An 8975-nucleotide genomic window follows, 5' to 3' on the forward strand; every position below is an offset into this window, starting at 1 on the left:
GCAGGCTGTACCGGCATGGGCGGCGCCTCGCGCCTGCGCGCCGGGGCTGCGATCGCTGAGCTCCTGGGGTTCCTGAACATGAAACGCACACACAGCCTAAAACAACTCATTAGCGTACCGGGGAGAGTTGAACAGTTCAGGCTGCTCAAGAGTCCAGCGTTTCCCTAGGAAGGAATTTGCAGAGGAGGGGGTAGGACTGCGGGTAAGAGACTCCTCTACGTGAGCAGAAACATCGTACTGGGTACCTTGGCAGGAGCTGAACTGGATAAACAGCCTCATTACGCGTAAGCCACATGGGGAGGAGTGAGTAGATGTCAGGGCTGGGCTTTGGATTTTGGGTGCTCGCCCAATCCTTGGATCGGCAGGGAGGTGGCTGGGATGCAGTGGAAAGAATACTACTCTTGATGCCAGGAGGATATGCCACTTACCAGCTGCGTCATCTGGGGAATCTGCATTGCTCTCGGACCTTTGTGAAGTATGTCGTCCATGGGACAGTTCAGAGGATCACAGTAAATAGAGAGAGTGAAGAGTTTTGTCAACTGCAAAGCCCAATGCAAATCTGAGGGGTTATTACAAGGCAACTTGTGGAAATCGCATCTTTTAGTGCCCTGTATTGACCAGGGAGCAAATTTATGGTTAGGACTGGGTCAAAAGCTTTTTGACTTTTATGAGAATCATTGTAGGTCTTTGCTCAAGTTAAATGCTCAGATTGTAAGGGATCTTAAAGTCCTTCGAAGACCCCATCCTACCTCTAGCCCAGCTTCCTCTGGTACTTGACTTCCTCTCTGCAACATCCTTGCTGGATGGTTTGCCAGACTCTGCTTACATCCTTCTGGGGATAGGGAGCTCACTCCTAGTCATGGCAGTCCTTTTTGCCTTGGCATAGCTCAGGTCATCAGAAAGCTATTTCTGGACTGATGTCTACTCGTTGGGCTTACTTTTGGGTCTTTTTTACTGTTTGCATCCCTTGGGTCCACTCAGAACAAACCCAACCAATGCTGGCTCCATAAGAACCAATCCAATTTTCTACATAAGTTGCATTATTTTCATAATTCTTCACCTTTTTTTGGTTTCCCCTAAACTAGCTACTATCAAATGCATTAGTCTCCAAATCCTTTACACTCAGTAAATATCAAGATCTCCAAATGTCTTCATTTTACATGGATATATAGCTACTTATCTTACTTAGCTATTTATCTTATTAGAATTTAAACCAAGAAATTCAGAAAATTATAAACTCACTTATGAATAAAAATAAGAAGCCATTGTACGTTAACATAAACTTTTTTTTTTGAAAAATAACTGTGGAGTCCAAAAAGTGTTTAGTGGGAAGAATGACTTTTACATTTTTTGCTAATTTCTTTAATACCTAGCTTAATAGATGACAGTGGGGTTCTCATATCTGCTTCTTCGTGCAATCTGTTGCCATCTATTGTTTTGGTTGACAGGTATAAAGAAAATATGGTTTCACATAGAGATGTAATGGGAAAAGGGGGAAGTATTTTAATAGCATTTCTAGAGAATTGTGTGGATATATCACGTAACCTCTAGAAATCCCTGCACACCTGTGAGAGAGTTAAAAAAGGTAAATAATGCCTAAGAATTATTATAAAAATAATTTTGACCTCCTGGACTCCCTGAAAGGATCCTTGCTCTGGCCCTCATTGGCTGGTAAATCTGATCTCCAGATTTATCTCTTGGGAAATAAAGGATTCGGACCAAATTAGTGTTTTCAGTACCTTTAAGTTCTACATTCTAGAGCTTGACGGTGGGTCCCTCTGAAGAGGGAATGAACAGTTGGTAGCAATGGCAGCTCTGAGGAAATGCTCCTGTGGAAGCATCACTTTGAAAAAGGATTTACAAGGCTGAGCTGTCATTTCTTCCTACGCAGAGAAGGAATTAGACAAGCTGGGGGTAATTCTAATATATAGGTAAACTATCATGTTGATCTCACCTGTGATAATAATAAAAAAATTAAAAAAATTTGTCCCATGCTAAGCAATGACTCAGAAAATGCCCATGTGAATGTGGGGATGTGCTGGAGATTTAAAACACTCAGAGCTCTAAGACCCACCATTATTCTGCAGCTTCTAACACTGAGCCTTGGGGGAGACCAAAAGGCTCCTTTGAAAATTACGCAGCAGGATTTAAAGACTCTACTCTGGGCCACTGATACTCCAGGCAGGTTGACTGCTGGTCTGTTGCCAACGTGAAAGCCTCCACTCCTTTGTGTTTCTGTTTCACACTCAGGTACACGCATGCGCCCAGGGCGGAGGGGCTGGGGCAGGTGCAGAAGGCAGCATCCACGTTCCCCCAGGTGCGCCTTTCAATGCCGTGCCCCTGTGCACCCAGCACCTGCTTCAGACTTGTGCTCGGGCTTGCTGACGCTCCGCGCTCTCCTGTGTTGTCCAGTAGAACTTCCTGTGATGATGGACATGTTCCGTATCCGTGCTGTCCCATATGGCAGCCATTTAGTGACATGTGGCTGCTGAGCATTTGAAATGTAACTGTATAACTGAATTTTTCATTTAAACTTTAATTACTTTTAATGAGAAGAGCCCCATGTGGCTAGTGCTACCACACTGACCAGTATCTACCCTACCCTGGTCTTCTCCATGTCTGAAAGTTCCCCATCCACTGACCTAGTAATCTCTTTCCCAGCATCAAAGCCACTGTTTGAAACTCACCTGGGTCACCCTGCTGGCTGGTGGCAAAGATCCCGGACTAGAATTCAGAGGCTTGAGTACCCTCGTATGGGTCCCTCAGATCTAATCTGTTCTCTCGTATTTGGCAGTTCTCGCCCGCCCTGCTTTTAAAGAGTAAGCTCATTGGGTAACCCACTGGGCAGGTAACTGGCATCCTTAGCTGCTCCCAATATTTATGTTCTTCCTTGGGATGACTTACTATTTATTATCATCTGAAGTAGAAGCAAGGCTCAGGGAATCGTCCCTTCCTCTGAGCTACTTTCTCCTGCAGCGTCTCCTCCTCCATGCTTAAACATGCTCTCCTTTCAGTCTAAAGCTGACTTCTCTTCCTGTCATGAGGGTTAACCCGATGGTACCTGAAGGTACGAGTTGACCTCACTGACTGGCTGTCCCGTCATCCAGAAGGACGTGCAGTGTCAGCTTGTCAGCAAGAAATCAGAGTTTCTGCTTTTGTCAAAACAAATATCTTGAAAGCCAAAAGCTGTCTCAGGCCCGAAGTGCTTTTTCCTCCTGGTGTGGATTCTGTTATTTTATCAGTTCTGTTGCTTTGGTAAATTACGTAATTGTTCTTAGGTGTTTCAAATCATACTGTGACACTGCTCCTTTACCAAAATGTCTCTCAGAAAATGGACTACTGAGGAAAGGCAAAGAAAACTAGCATTTAAATGAACATCTACTTTATTTCAGGGCTTGTTCTTAGCATTCAACATAACATTAGCTGATTTAATTTTCATAACCACTGTTTTATAGATGGGAAAACAGAGACTGGACACACACACACACACACACACACAGAGTTTTTAGGAAGACACATAGATATAATAAAACCACATATTAAGGAGAACAGGGAATGAAGAATACAGGATTCAGGGTGATAGTTACTAGATGTGAGGGGAGGGAGGGGAAGGAGTTGGTAGAAGGACTATGTAATCAGATGAAGGTTATTGTCAAGGTTCTAGTCCCAGTTTTGAGAGGGTGGTTTCGTCAGCACAGACGCTATTTAAAACAGCTAACTAAACAGTGAATGAAATAAAAGCAGGTGGTGCAAAGACCAATGATCAAATGTGTCATGAACCATTAGGATTAATTCAGTTCTATTTACCTGTGGCCCCCTCAGAACAAAGCAAGTCTCTAAAAGGCAGTTTCCCTGGCTTTGTGTCATACAGCTGATTTCTCATGGACATAAAAATCTCGTGAAGGTCTAGAGGCTCCTCCATCCTGCAGTCACACCAACTGGACCGTGGGGCCTCCCAGGTAAGAAGGGTCAGAGAAGGATAAAAGAAACACATTGGCTATTAACTCTGTCAGCCTGCAAATAACACACATCACTTCTGCTCACAGCTCATTGGCCAAAACCAGTCACATGACCTCAGACTAACTGCTGGAGAGACTGGGAAATGTAGAGGAGGGAATGAATATTTAGATGGTACTATCTGTCTCTGCCACATCTCATTTTCCCGCCTTGTTAGAGTACAGATGAACAATTCTAGGTGAGATTCTATTTTATCAATCCTTCCTGTGAGCTTCAACAGACAAGACAGCCCCCTGAAAGGAGGCTGGGTTGAGAGTCCAACATGTCTGGGTTTGGGTCTTAGCTCCCCTCTACTGACTTGGGTGGACTTGGGCAAGTCAGATTCCTTCCCTGAGCCTGTTTTCTTATCTGTAAATTGGGGATAATGTTGCAGGATTACTGTTAAGGGTTAAATTGGCCAAGGCTGTAAGGTGTCCACTAACACATTGGAATCTGAGTAATTTACTAAATGGTGGTAATTATTACTATGAAAAGCTGCTATGAGGTCACTGTTTAAGTTATCCAAATCTCAGTGTAGCTTTAGAGGTTGTCAACAATATTTTCCTTTATTAATGCTTCAAAATAAAGCCACAAAGCCTTCTCTCTGTTGTTATCTTGAACAGATCCTGTCTAGAATGAGGAAAACATCTGTGCATGCCAGAAGCCTGGGGCAAATGGAACAGCTATCTCTTTCTCTGGCCAAAAGGATGCTTAGGATTGGTATCCTTAGAGAAACAAGTAAACATAATAGGCCAGGGTGGTCTTCAGAAGAGTATCTTTTCAGAAACTCTATGTATTAGTTAGGATAAACTAGGTTATGCTGCCATAACAAACATCCCCAAATTCTCAATAGCTTAACACCAGAGGTTTATTTCTTGTTTATGAAAAGCACACTTAAGATTTAAGAGACTCTCTGAGCTACTTCCCCTCCCCACAACAATTCAGTGGTCCACATATGAGCAGCCTCCACTGTGCTGTAACTATACTATTTGGAAAATACAACCTTTTCAGTTGATGTGGCAAGGGAAAAGGTGCTAGATATTATTGCACTGGCAATTTTTCTGGCCAGGAATTGACACCACTTCTGTACACTATGCATTGGCCGGAACTGGTCAGATGGCCCTGCCTAACTACAGGGGTGGTGGAAAAGTAGAATCTTCTCTTGTGTCCAGAAGAAAAAGGAAGCTGAATAGAGGTCACCACTAGAAGTGTCTGTCACATTCTTGTTCTCCATCCAAACTCCAGTATAAAAAATGGCTGTCTTCCATGGACAAGGGCACAACAAGAAAAGTGTGTGTATATACAGTATACTACGCAGTCCATATGCATCAAACTCCTCACTCTATAAAATCCTTTGAGTGTTGCTCTTCCATGTCTTTGTTTTTGTTGTTCCATTGGCCCTAGAATGCACTTCCCTTCCATCTCTACACTTCCAAATTCTACCCATTATTCAAAGTTCCATCTTAAATGCCGCCTCCTCATTCCTCCTCTCCTCTTGTGTCTCATTGTTTCACCCATTCTCCTACAGCACGTTAGCCTTCTCTCAAGATCCTCAGACCCATTTGTTTTCACTTTCTAATTTTTTGTTCAAACATTTGAATGAGCTAAATGCAGAGTACTGAAAAGGAACACGTGGAACTTGGAGTTATAGTCAAAACCTCAAATCCGAGGCTCAGGAAATATAACTGTGTTCTTTACATGGGTAAAATTCTGCCTGCCTTTTAAAGTCACAGTTTGGTTGGAAATCAAGAAAAGAATGAGGAGAGAAGCAAGTACAGCTTCCTAGAAGAGGCTCTTCCCTGGACTAATGATCGCGTCACTCACTTAGGTCAGTCAGCTCGTCTGGTGGATGTCTGCTCCGTGCCTAGGACACACAGACAGGCACCACTAGCCAGGTGGGCCAAACGGTGAGACCCAGCTTGGCATCAAGATAGCAGTTTCTGGCAGTCACGACATTTCCTTTGGAAAGTGCCATTGCTTCATCATCCAAATGAAACTTGGTTATTAATCATAGCAAGAGCTGGTATCCAAGGACTTTGCTAAAAATGGCAGTGTTCTTGGGTTTCTTATACTTTGGGGGTCACAGGCAGAATACCTACGGGTGATTGTTCTCGAAATACTTTTTCTAGGGACGGACATTCTTCTTCAGCAGCATTTCTGCTGAAGGTTTTCCCACACATGTACTCACGGGGAGTGAAGCCCTTCTCAAGCCATGCCCCTGTGGGACCCTCCCTTGTGAACAGCAGTGACATGATATGTGCAAACCAAACCAAGTTTTCAAGACTAACACATGAAGGAATAAACACCCACTGAACTTCCCTGACGTTCTGGGCACCGAGCCAATGTGTTCACACACTTTCCCTTACTTAATCTTTACAACAGCCCTGTAAAGTAAGGTAGCAACCTCCAGCTCTTTTTTAGAGAAGAGACTGATGTTCCAAGAGCTGGTGCCCCAAATCACACAGCTGGAAGGCACAGCAGCCAGACAGAGACGTGAACTCCCTATCACGGTTCTTGTGATCAGCGTGCACCATCAAACTCCTGACCTCAAGTTGTCCTGTGTCAGGCAAGAGGATATGGTCAGGCCGGCTCCAGTAACCAGGTCACACCCTGGGCATCCTCATCCGTTCTTCAGTGGGTATCAGCATGATGCCTGCCTCTTTCAGAAAATGACTTAGAGTCTGAGTGAAGAGCTTCCGGTGTTCTTTACGACTCCAATAACAACCCTCCCAGGTGTTAAGTGCCTCGTGATAGAAGAGAACACACATGCATTATCTCAGTTACCCACCACGAACACATCGCACACAGGCAGAAGTTACACAGGAGGAAGCTATGCTCAGAGCAGGTTAAGGTGGGGGTCCGAGGGCGCACCACTGTTGTGGGTGCTGGGACTGGAACCATCCTCTTATCACCTAGGGTCCCCTCTTTGAGTAGCCACATAATGATAAAAGCCAGGACAGATGCTCTAGACCAGCAGCGGGATACTTGGAAGAGCCTGTGCAGAGAGTGTCAGTTCCTCCTCTACTTCCTGGCTGTGAAATGGGAATAATAATTCTAACGTGTCAGGCTGATTGTGAAGATGGACTGGGGATAACATCATGAGGGAGCCCCTGGCCCAGCTCCTGGCACAGAGGAGATATCTGAATTAACATGGGCTGAAATGCCAGCCAAGGATCCCCAGATGATTTCTAGAAGGCTGGAAAGAGACTGCCTTGCGCTCTTCTCTATAAAGCCTAATTCATCATCATATGGACCTTGAGGTCAGGGTAGAGGAGGAAAAAGTAAGGGGAGGAAGGAGAGACAGGGAGTAGTAAATCACCCAGGAAGGCCCCCCGCTTCTCATTTACTTCTTTTGGATACAGTGGTTTGCAGGGCAGCTGGGAAGGGAGACTAGAATTCATTCATGACCTCAGGAGAGTTTTACCCCTGGTCCTGCGAGGGGCAGGCTTTGCCGGAGCCCTGGGAAGCAGAACTCTCCGGGTAATGGCTATATTTCAGCACTATCTGGCTTTTCACAGCCAGCTGACTGATAAAAAGATCTTGACAGCGAACCCACCCCAGCACCAGGCAGTTAATGGCACTTTCGGCTGAGCTCATTTCTGGCACGAGATGCAGAGGATCATAAAGCAGAACTCTAACCTCAAGATGGATTTGATTTTCCAGATAGGGATGGTGGTTTCTGAGCCTTGGGCAATGTCAAAGCACCCTGCTTCCAGGAGAAGTTCTGGTCTGTGCGGTGCTTCCCTGTTTGCCAGGTGAGCAAACACTTTGATCCTCCTGGCAGCTCTGCAGGGTAGATAAACTCACCTGAGGTTATCACCCTCTTTCCTCCAGGAAACCGAGGCTCAGCGAGGGTAAAGGGTGGGCCCGGCTGGCCCTGACCCTTGACTCGAAGACTCCTTGACTAGATTTCCTTTCCCTTAGGATTTGGTTTGCAGAGCAGGATTCCTGAAGGTTTTCTCACCTTTAATCAGTACTTTTGGTCTTCGTACTCTAAAATGAGGAAATTGAAGCTTTAGGAGAGATTACTTTCCCTGCCCCAAATCACACAGCTAGTAAATGGAAAAGCTGGGATTAAAATCTCACTTCTGACTCCTTCACTGACTTGGCCAGTATTTCTCCAAAAAGGATGCGTTTGTGGTTCATTCTCAGAGAGCCCGCAGTTCCACAGTTTTAAACATTTGGTGTTTTTGTTTTGATGATGGTCTCAAATAATTTAACCTCTTGTACATTTTTAAAAAACCACTTTGAAGAATGTTAGCGATCATTTGAGATGGAAAGACTTTTTTTTAAATATATGAAATAAGACCTTCATTGCTTCAGTCTGAGGATCTTAGACTGTGCCCCATGACTGAGGTCATTTTCTAGGGTTCTATGAGGAATTTCTTTCCCCATATGAAAGAGCTTATATATTATACAAGTTTCAGGAACTCTGAGCTGTGAGTCTCAGCCTCCCTGTCGAGAGCTGTAGAAACATTTCTGCATTCTCTCCTTGATGTCTCTGAATAATTATCATAATCATATTGAAGAAGAGAAATCAGAAGAGAGTTTTACATTTATACCCAAGGTCACACACCTAGGAACTAACAAATTCTAGCTCCACTCTCTGATGCCAAATCCATCCACGCTACATCCTAAGAAAATGAAAAATCCAGTTTGCTAGCCAAAGAATGACTACAAGTCTCCAATTTCTCCCTAAAAGATCTAGAGGGGCACAGATTTAAAGTGGGAGGGGCTGCAAATGAGAAATGTTAAAATCTCACTGTTGGTCAGCAGGGCCCTCCTAGGAGGAGGGTGAAGTGATGTCAATCCCATTAGCCTTGGCGATTCACCTGTCCCCAAGCAGGACCATCTCCGTCTCTAGGCTTCAAGGTGATGATTCCCAAATTCCACTGCGGTGTTGACAGTTCTGCAGCCAAGCCTCAGCTTACTTCAGCTTTAAGCAGAGAATTGCTTATGTTTGCCTCCACTTTCCTATC

The 8975-nt window shown here is 44.6% G+C and overlaps 1 long non-coding RNA gene across 2 annotated transcripts; it reads left to right on the plus strand.

The window, feature by feature from the left end:
- Positions 1-9: 9 nt before the first annotated feature.
- Positions 10-5506, plus strand: LOC140696124 (uncharacterized). 2 transcript variants are annotated; one of them, XR_012072179.1, is made up of 4 exons: positions 10-284; positions 3872-3959; positions 4047-4195; positions 4620-5506. It is a non-coding gene; the product is annotated as an uncharacterized lncRNA (long non-coding RNA). The 2 variants fall into 2 exon arrangements; XR_012072178.1 differs by lacking the exon at positions 4047-4195.
- Positions 5507-8975: the final 3469 nt, after the last annotated feature.

Source organism: Vicugna pacos, chromosome 4 (assembly GCF_048564905.1).
Source record: "Vicugna pacos chromosome 4, VicPac4, whole genome shotgun sequence".
Lineage (NCBI taxonomy): Eukaryota > Metazoa > Chordata > Mammalia > Artiodactyla > Camelidae > Vicugna > Vicugna pacos.